This window comes from Crinia signifera, chromosome 3 (genome assembly GCF_055691185.1).
Source record: "Crinia signifera chromosome 3, ASM5569118v1, whole genome shotgun sequence".
Classification (NCBI taxonomy): Eukaryota; Metazoa; Chordata; class Amphibia; order Anura; family Myobatrachidae; genus Crinia; species Crinia signifera.
Window position 1 is genome coordinate 275,556,527 of NC_139219.1, and position 7,500 is coordinate 275,564,026.

General features: G+C 39.5%; 9 non-coding genes across 9 annotated transcripts; 7 read left to right on the forward strand and 2 right to left on the reverse strand.

Annotated features, from left to right (window-relative positions):
* The first annotated feature begins 32 nt into the window (after positions 1-32).
* TRNAY-GUA (transfer RNA tyrosine (anticodon GUA)) lies at positions 33-122 on the forward strand. Its single transcript is given in 2 exon segments — positions 33-69; positions 87-122. It is a non-coding gene; the product is annotated as a tRNA-Tyr (tRNA).
* Positions 123-977: 855 nt separating this feature from the next.
* On the forward strand, positions 978-1,067 carry TRNAY-GUA (transfer RNA tyrosine (anticodon GUA)). The gene is given in 2 exon segments: positions 978-1,014; positions 1,032-1,067. It is a non-coding gene; the product is annotated as a tRNA-Tyr (tRNA).
* Positions 1,068-1,920: 853 nt separating this feature from the next.
* TRNAY-GUA (transfer RNA tyrosine (anticodon GUA)) lies at positions 1,921-2,010 on the forward strand. The gene is given in 2 exon segments: positions 1,921-1,957; positions 1,975-2,010. It is a non-coding gene; the product is annotated as a tRNA-Tyr (tRNA).
* A 1,635-nt stretch (positions 2,011-3,645) lies between these two features.
* TRNAY-GUA (transfer RNA tyrosine (anticodon GUA)) lies at positions 3,646-3,735 on the forward strand. Its single transcript is given in 2 exon segments — positions 3,646-3,682; positions 3,700-3,735. It is a non-coding gene; the product is annotated as a tRNA-Tyr (tRNA).
* A 424-nt stretch (positions 3,736-4,159) lies between these two features.
* TRNAF-GAA (transfer RNA phenylalanine (anticodon GAA)) lies at positions 4,160-4,232 on the reverse strand. The gene has a single exon. It is a non-coding gene; the product is annotated as a tRNA-Phe (tRNA).
* A 155-nt stretch (positions 4,233-4,387) lies between these two features.
* On the forward strand, positions 4,388-4,469 carry TRNAS-AGA (transfer RNA serine (anticodon AGA)). The gene has a single exon. It is a non-coding gene; the product is annotated as a tRNA-Ser (tRNA).
* Positions 4,470-6,562: 2,093 nt separating this feature from the next.
* TRNAY-GUA (transfer RNA tyrosine (anticodon GUA)) lies at positions 6,563-6,652 on the forward strand. Its single transcript is given in 2 exon segments — positions 6,563-6,599; positions 6,617-6,652. It is a non-coding gene; the product is annotated as a tRNA-Tyr (tRNA).
* Positions 6,653-7,076: 424 nt separating this feature from the next.
* Positions 7,077-7,149, reverse strand: TRNAF-GAA (transfer RNA phenylalanine (anticodon GAA)). The gene has a single exon. It is a non-coding gene; the product is annotated as a tRNA-Phe (tRNA).
* Positions 7,150-7,304: 155 nt separating this feature from the next.
* TRNAS-AGA (transfer RNA serine (anticodon AGA)) lies at positions 7,305-7,386 on the forward strand. Its single transcript has one exon. It is a non-coding gene; the product is annotated as a tRNA-Ser (tRNA).
* Positions 7,387-7,500: the final 114 nt, after the last annotated feature.

A 7,500-nucleotide genomic window follows, 5' to 3' on the forward strand; every position in this document is an offset into this window, starting at 1 on the left:
CATATAATAACATATTTGAGAACCTACAGCATCCTTCGATAGCTCAGCTGGTAGAGCGGAGGACTGTAGAGATGATTGGTGTAGAAATTCTTAGGTCGCTGGTTCAATTCCGGCTCGAAGGAGTTGTTTTTATTTTTTTGCTCAGATAGCAATTTTTGGCAATTTACAAACTCAAAATATACAGAGTATAAAGCATTCTCTAAGTCTGGGGTAGCCAACTCCAGTCCTCGAGAGCTACCAACAGTTAATGTTTTCCAGCTCACCTCACAGAATCACAAGTGAAGTAATTAGCTCCACCTGTGGATCTTTTAAAATGTGTTAGTGAGTAATGAGTGCACCTGTGCAGCAGCTAGGTTGTCTGGAAGATGGGAACTGTTGGTAGCTCTCGAGGACTGGAGTTGGCTACTGAGAGACATAAGCAGTGGTTGTGGCAAAATAAATTTTTGTAAAAATGTTTTTGTAAATATGATTTTAAAGTTTGAAGCCTGAAAACGTAAGCTTTTTGTTGCAAAATTGCATTTTATGTCGAAAAATATTATCTTCCACAATGCCGAAACCCGGGATCGAACCAGGGACCTTTAGATCTTCAATTTCTCAGTGCAGGCAGCTCAATCCATAGACAATCTATTGTGAAAATACAGCAAGGCTTAAGCAGTAGTCGTGGCCGATTGGTTAAGGCGATGGACTAGAAATCCATGTTTGTTAGCGCATCAAAATCTTTGGGATGCCAGCTTGTTTTCTCTTTTTCTTACACACATTCTCTTCCCCTCCTTAAGACTGACACCAGTCAATTTCAGCAGCCACACTGAATATAAATTATTAATTAGAAATTAATTTTCAAAGCCCAATTTTAAACAAAGGTTGTCAAATGGTTATAAACAATAGAATATTCACATTATTCCTAGAACACTCATTTAGCTAAACATTTAAAGCTATATTAAAGAGCATATAATAACATATTTGAGAACCTACAGCATCCTTCGATAGCTCAGCTGGTAGAGCGGAGGACTGTAGAGCTGATTGGTGTAGAAATCCTTAGGTCGCTGGTTCAATTCCGGCTTGAAGGAGTTGTTTTTATTTTTTGCTCAGATAGCAATTTTTGGCAATTTACAAACTCAAAATATACAGAGTATAAAGCATTCTCTAAGTCTGGGGTAGCCAACTCCAGTCCTCGAGAGCTACCAACAGTTAATGTTTTCCAGCTCACCTCACAGAATCACAAGTGAAGTAATTAGCTCCACCTGTGGATCTTTTAAAATGTGTTAGTGAGTAATGAGTGCACCTGTGCAGCAGCTAGGTTGTCTGGAAGATGGGAACTGTTGGTAGCTCTCGAGGACTGGAGTTGGCTACTGAGAGACATAAGCAGTGCTTGTGGCAAAGTGATTTTTGTAAAAATGTTTTTGTAAATATGATTTTAAAGTTTGAAGCCTGAAAACGTAAGCTTTTTGTTGCAAAATTGCATTTTATGTCGAAAAATATTATCTTCCACAATGCCGAAACCCGGGATCGAACCAGGTACCTTTAGATCTTCAATTTCTCAGTGCAGGCAGCTCAATCCATAGACAATCTATTGTGAAAATACAGCAAGGCTTAAGCAGTAGTCGTGGCCGATTGGTTAAGGCGATGGACTAGAAATCCATGTTTGTTAGCGCATCAAAATCTTTTGGATGCCAGCTTGTTTTCTCTTTTTCTTACACACATTCTCTTCCCCTCCTTAAGACTGACACCAGTCAATTTCAGCAGCCACACTGAATAGAAATTATTAATTAGAAATTAATTTTCAAAGCCCAATTTTAAACAAAGGTTGTCAAATGGTTATAAACAATAGAATATTCACATTATTCCTAGAACACTCATTTAGCTAAACATTTAAAGCTATATTAAAGAGCATATAATAACATATTTGAGGACCTACAGCATCCTTCGATAGCTCAGCTGGTAGAGCGGAGGACTGTAGAGATGATTGGTGTAGAAATCCTTAGGTCGCTGGTTCAATTCCGGCTCGAAGGAGTTGTTTTTATTTTTTGCTCAGATAGCAATTTTTGGCAATTTACAAACTCAAAATATACAGAGTATAAAGCATTCTCTAAGTCTGGGGTAGCCAACTCCAGTCCTCGAGAGCTACCAACAGTTAATGTTTTCCAGCTCACCTCACAGAATCACAAGTGAAGTAATTAGCTCCACCTGTGGATCTTTTAAAATGTGTTAGTGAGTAATGAGTGCACCTGTGCAGCAGCTAGGTTGTCTGGAAGATGGGAACTGTTGGTAGCTCTCGAGGACTGGAGTTGGCTACTGAGAGACATAAGCAGTGGTTGTGGCAAAGTGATTTTTGTAAAAATGTTTTTGTAAATATGATTTTAAAGTTTGAAGCCTGAAAACGTAAGCTTTTTGTTGCAAAATTGCATTTTATGTCGAAAAATATTATCTTCCACAATGCCGAAACCCGGGATCGAACCAGGTACCTTTAGATCTTCAATTTCTCAGTGCAGGCAGCTCAATCCATAGACAATCTATTGTGAAAATACAGCAAGGCTTAAGCAGTAGTCGTGGCCGATTGGTTAAGGCGATGGACTAGAAATCCATGTTTGTTAGCGCATCAAAATCTTTGGAATGCCAGCTTGTTTTCTCTTTTTCTTACACACATTCTCTTCCCCTCCTTAAGACTGACACCAGTCAATTTCAGCAGCCACACTGAATAGAAATTATTAATTAGTCAGCTGGTATAGCGGAGGACTGTAGAGATGATTGGTGTAGAAATCTTTAGGTCGCTGGTTCAATTCCGGCTCGAAGGAGTTGTTTTTATTTTTTGCTCAGATAGCAATTTTTGGCAATTTACAAACTCAAAATATACAGAGTATAAAGCATTCTCTAAGTCTGGGGTAGCCAACTCCAGTCCTCGAGAGCTACCAACAGTTAATGTTTTCCAGCTCACCTCATAGAATCACAAGTGAAGTAATTAGCTCCACCTGTGGATCTTTTAAAATGTGTTAGTGAGTAATGAGTGCACCTGTGCAGCAGCTAGGTTGTCTGGAAGATGGGAACTGTTGGTAGCTCTCGAGGACTGGAGTTGGCTACTGAGAGACATAAGCAGTGGTTGTGGCAAAGTGATTTTTGTAAAAATGTTTTTGTAAATATGATTTTAAAGTTTGAAGCCTGAAAACGTAAGCTTTTTGTTGCAAAATTGCATTTTATGTCGAAAAATATTATCTTCCACAATGCCGAAACCCGGGATCGAACCAGGTACCTTTAGATCTTCAATTTCTCAGTGCAGGCAGCTCAATCCATAGACAATCTATTGTAAAAATACAGCAAGGCTTAAGCAGTAGTCGTGGCCGATTGGTTAAGGCGATGGACTAGAAATCCATGTTTGTTAGCGCATCAAAATCTTTGGGATGCCAGCTTGTTTTCTCTTTTTCTTACACACATTCTCTTCCCCTCCTTAAGACTGACACCAGTCAATTTCAGCAGCCACACTGAATATAAATTATTAATTAGAAATTAATTTTCAAAGCCCAATTTTAAACAAAGGTTGTCAAATGGTTATAAACAATAGAATATTCACATTATTCCTAGAACACTCATTTAGCTAAACATTTAAAGCTATATTAAAGAGCATATAATAACATATTTGAGAACCTACAGCATCCTTCGATAGCTCAGCTGGTAGAGCGGAGGACTGTAGAGATGATTGGTGTAGAAATCCTTAGGTCGCTGGTTCAATTCCGGCTCGAAGGAGTTGTTTTTATTTTTTGCTCAGATAGCAATTTTTGGCAATTTACAAACTCAAAATATACAGAGTATAAAGCATTCTCTAAGTCTGGGGTAGCCAACTCCAGTCCTCGAGAGCTATCAACAGTTAATGTTTTCCAGCTCACCTCACAGAATCACAAGTGAAGTAATTAGCTCCACCTGTGGATCTTTTAAAATGTGTTAGTGAGTAATGAGTGCACCTGTGCAGCAGCTAGGTTGTCTGGAGGATGGGAACTGTTGGTAGCTCTCGAGGACTGGAATTGGCTACTGAGAGACATAAGCAGTGGTTGTGGCAAAGTGATTTTTGTAAAAATGTTTTTGTAAATATGATTTTAAAGTTTGAAGCCTGAAAACGTAAGCTTTTTGTTGCAAAATTGCATTTTATGTCGAAAAATATTATCTTCCACAATGCCGAAACCCGGGATCGAACCAGGGACCTTTAGATCTTCAGTCTAACGCTCTCCCAACTGAGCTATTTCGGCAAGCTCCCTTGATCTTGCAATCGTTTTTCGGGGCAAAATGTAAGGAGAATGAAGTTTTGGGTGTATTTGGGTCAATATAATACATCCTCACTTTCTGACTGCAGGCATCTCAATCCATAGACAATCTATTGTGAAACTAGGACATGGTTTATTCAGTAGTCGTGGCCGAGTGGTTAAGGCGATGGACTAGAAATCCATTGGGGTCTCCCCGCACAGGTTCAAATCCTGCCGACTACGAACGCCTTAAGTTTTCTCTTTTCTGCAAGTTTTTAAAAACTTGAAACCTGTGATGCCCATAGGGAGTTCAGGCCATTAGCGCATCAAATGTAAAGGAGAATGAAGTTTTGGGTGTGTTTGGGTCAATACAATACATCCTCAATTTCTCAGTGCAGGCAGCTCAATCCATAGACAATCTATTGTGAAAATACAGCAAGGCTTAAGCAGTAGTCGTGGCCGAGTGGTTAAGGCGATGGACTAGAAATCCATGTTTGTTAGCGTTTCAAAATCTTTTGGATGCCAGCTTGTTTTCTCTTTTTCTTACACACATTCTCTTCCCCTCCTTAAGACTGACACCAGTCAATTTCAGCAGCCACACTGAATAGAAATTATTAATTAGTCAGCTGGTAGAGCGGAGGACTGTAGAGATGATTGGTGTAGAAATCCTTAGGTCGCTGGTTCAATTCCGGCTCGAAGGAGTTGTTTTTATTTTTTGCTCAGATAGCAATTTTTGGCAATTTACAAACTCAAAATATACAGAGTATAAAGCATTCTCTAAGTCTGGGGTAGCCAACTCCAGTCCTCGAGAGCTACCAACAGTTAATGTTTTCCAGCTCACCTCACAGAATCACAAGTGAAGTAATTAGCTCCACCTGTGGATCTTTTAAAATGTGTTAGTGAGTAATGAGTGCACCTGTGCAGCAGCTAGGTTGTCTGGAAGATGGGAACTGTTGGTAGCTCTCGAGGACTGGAGTTGGCTACTGAGAGACATAAGCAGTGGTTGTGGCAAAGTGATTTTTGTAAAAATGTTTTTGTAAATATGATTTTAAAGTTTGAAGCCTGAAAACGTAAGCTTTTTGTTGCAAAATTGCATTTTATGTCGAAAAATATTATCTTCCACAATGCCGAAACCCGGGATCGAACCAGGTACCTTTAGATCTTCAATTTCTCAGTGCAGGCAGCTCAATCCATAGACAATCTATTGTGAAAATACAGCAAGGCTTAAGCAGTAGTCGTGGCCGATTGGTTAAGGCGATGGACTAGAAATCCATGTTTGTTAGCGCATCAAAATCTTTGGAATGCCAGCTTGTTTTCTCTTTTTCTTACACACATTCTCTTCCCCTCCTTAAGACTGACACCAGTCAATTTCAGCAGCCACACTGAATAGAAATTATTAATTAGTCAGCTGGTAGAGCGGAGGACTGTAGAGATGATTGGTGTAGAAATCTTTAGGTCGCTGGTTCAATTCCGGCTCGAAGGAGTTGTTTTTATTTTTTGCTCAGATAGCAATTTTTGGCAATTTACAAACTCAAAATATACAGAGTATAAAGCATACTCTAAGTCTGGGGTAGCCAACTCCAGTCCTCGAGAGCTACCAACAGTTAATGTTTTCCAGCTCACCTCATAGAATCACAAGTGAAGTAATTAGCTCCACCTGTGGATCTTTTAAAATGTGTTAGTGAGTAATGAGTGCACCTGTGCAGCAGCTAGGTTGTCTGGAAGATGGGAACTGTTGGTAGCTCTCGAGGACTGGAGTTGGCTACTGAGAGACATAAGCAGTGGTTGTGGCAAAGTGATTTTTGTAAAAATGTTTTTGTAAATATGATTTTAAAGTTTGAAGCCTGAAAACGTAAGCTTTTTGTTGCAAAATTGCATTTTATGTCGAAAAATATTATCTTCCACAATGCCGAAACCCGGGATCGAACCAGGTACCTTTTGATCTTCAATTTCTCAGTGCAGGCAGCTCAATCCATAGACAATCTATTGTAAAAATACAGCAAGGCTTAAGCAGTAGTCGTGGCCGATTGGTTAAGGCGATGGACTAGAAATCCATGTTTGTTAGCGCATCAAAATCTTTGGGATGCCAGCTTGTTTTCTCTTTTTCTTACACACATTCTCTTCCCCTCCTTAAGACTGACACCAGTCAATTTCAGCAGCCACACTGAATATAAATTATTAATTAGAAAATAATTTTCAAAGCCCAATTTTAAACAAAGGTTGTCAAATGGTTATAAACAATAGAATATTCACATTATTCCTAGAACACTCATTTAGCTAAACATTTAAAGCTATATTAAAGAGCATATAATAACATATTTGAGAACCTACAGCATCCTTCGATAGCTCAGCTGGTAGAGCGGAGGACTGTAGAGATGATTGGTGTAGAAATCCTTAGGTCGCTGGTTCAATTCCGGCTCGAAGGAGTTGTTTTTATTTTTTGCTCAGATAGCAATTTTTGGCAATTTACAAACTCAAAATAAACAGAGTATAAAGCATTCTCTAAGTCTGGGGTAGCCAACTCCAGTCCTCGAGAGCTACCAACAGTTAATGTTTTCCAGCTTACCTCACAGAATCACAAGTGAAGTAATTAGCTCCACCTGTGGATCTTTTAAAATGTGTTAGTGAGTAATGAGTGCACCTGTGCAGCAGCTAGGTTGTCTGGAAGATGGGAACTGTTGGTAGCTCTCGAGGACTGGAATTGGCTACTGAGAGACATAAGCAGTGGTTGTGGCAAAGTGATTTTTGTAAAAATGTTTTTGTAAATATGATTTTAAAGTTTGAAGCCTGAAAACGTAAGCTTTTTGTTGCAAAATTGCATTTTATGTCGAAAAATATTATCTTCCACAATGCCGAAACCCGGGATCGAACCAGGGACCTTTAGATCTTCAGTCTAACGCTCTCCCAACTGAGCTATTTCGGCAAGCTCCCTTGGTCTTGCAATCGTTTTTCGGGGCAAAATGTAAGGAGAATGAAGTTTTGGGTGTATTTGGGTCAATATAATACATCCTCACTTTCTGACTGCAGGCATCTCAATCCATAGACAATCTATTGTGAAACTAGGACATGGTTTATTCAGTAGTCGTGGCCGAGTGGTTAAGGCGATGGACTAGAAATCCGTTGGGGTCTCCCCGCGCAGGTTCAAATCCTGCCGACTACGAACGCTTTAAGTTTTCTCTTTTCTGCAAGTTTTTAAAAACTTGAAACCTGTGATGCCCATAGCGAGTTCAGGCCATTAGCGCATCAAATGTAAAGGAGAATGAAGTTTTGGGTG